This window comes from Hipposideros armiger, unplaced genomic scaffold (assembly GCF_001890085.2).
Source record: "Hipposideros armiger isolate ML-2016 unplaced genomic scaffold, ASM189008v1 scaffold_32, whole genome shotgun sequence".
NCBI lineage: Eukaryota > Metazoa > Chordata > Mammalia > Chiroptera > Hipposideridae > Hipposideros > Hipposideros armiger.
In genome coordinates this window covers 2,851,389-2,852,523 of record NW_017731382.1, presented here as the reverse complement: position 1 = coordinate 2,852,523, position 1,135 = coordinate 2,851,389, and positions in this window count along the sequence as shown.

Genomic DNA, 1,135 nt, shown 5'->3' with positions numbered 1-1,135 from the left:
ATTATTATTTATGCAAAATTCACCATTCTGTCATCAAATATCCATAATAAATGCATTCAGTTATCTTTGATATTTTCCCAACACTCAGTCAGAATAATAGCTCTACATATATCTTTCTATTTTGTTGCAATGATGGTATATTTGTGAGACTGAAGACTAGAACATTTCATTTCTCAATTTGAGAACTTTATTAAATTTAAATATTTAACAGTAAGGGCCTCCGCTTGTACTCTTCCCTTAGGACCAGCAACTGTTGGGGCAGGCCCTCACAGCTGAAACAATCTGAATTTAAAATGTAATTTACAAACAACTCTGAGACAAGAAATATTGCACGGAAGAATTACTTATGGCCAAGAGGCACATCAAGCGAACACGTCGGTTTCGTTTCTAGTCTACTTTTGTGCAAGAAGTCAGGCAGGGAAAAGAAAAATTATTTGGTATCTACACAGGCAGGTTTTTAAAATTAGTTAATTAAACAATGCAGTGCTCCGCCCTCCCCGCAAAGGCTGAATTCAATAGAGCCCAACGATTTAGTACCAGCCATCAAACAAAGCAAACATTTGCAAAAGAAACGGAAGGCTAACTCTAGAAAGAAACAAAAGTGATACACTTCTCTTTCTACCATAATGAGTAAACAGTTTAAAATATCTTGATGAAATAATACGTAACTGAACAAGCAACAACAGAAAGACACAGGAAACCCAGCAAAAGAGAATTTCTCAAGAAGTCTGTGGAGTTTGGGGTCAACCAAGCAGGCTTCGAGCCCTGATCTACTTACAGGCAAAACAGAGAACCTGTGAGAAGATGAACGCGTATATGCAGGAAGAGAAAAGGATTAAGGTTTAAAAAAACCCCAACAACTTGACAGGCAGGGGAGGCACATTCCCTACAGCTGAATGAACGCAAATAATAACAGATCAATACTACGCCCTCTCTACCACCGTAACAGACTTCTGCCATTTCCAAATGTAAAGGAGAGCCTAACCAAGAGAGGGGAAAGCAACACCATCTTCTAGCACGGCTAAAATGTTAACAAAGCTACTTAATAAGCCACTTCTAATGACACTGCCCCCCCACCCCCCATGAAAGTCAGCCTACAGATCCATTTTATTCTTATCCTTATTCCTATAGAGTG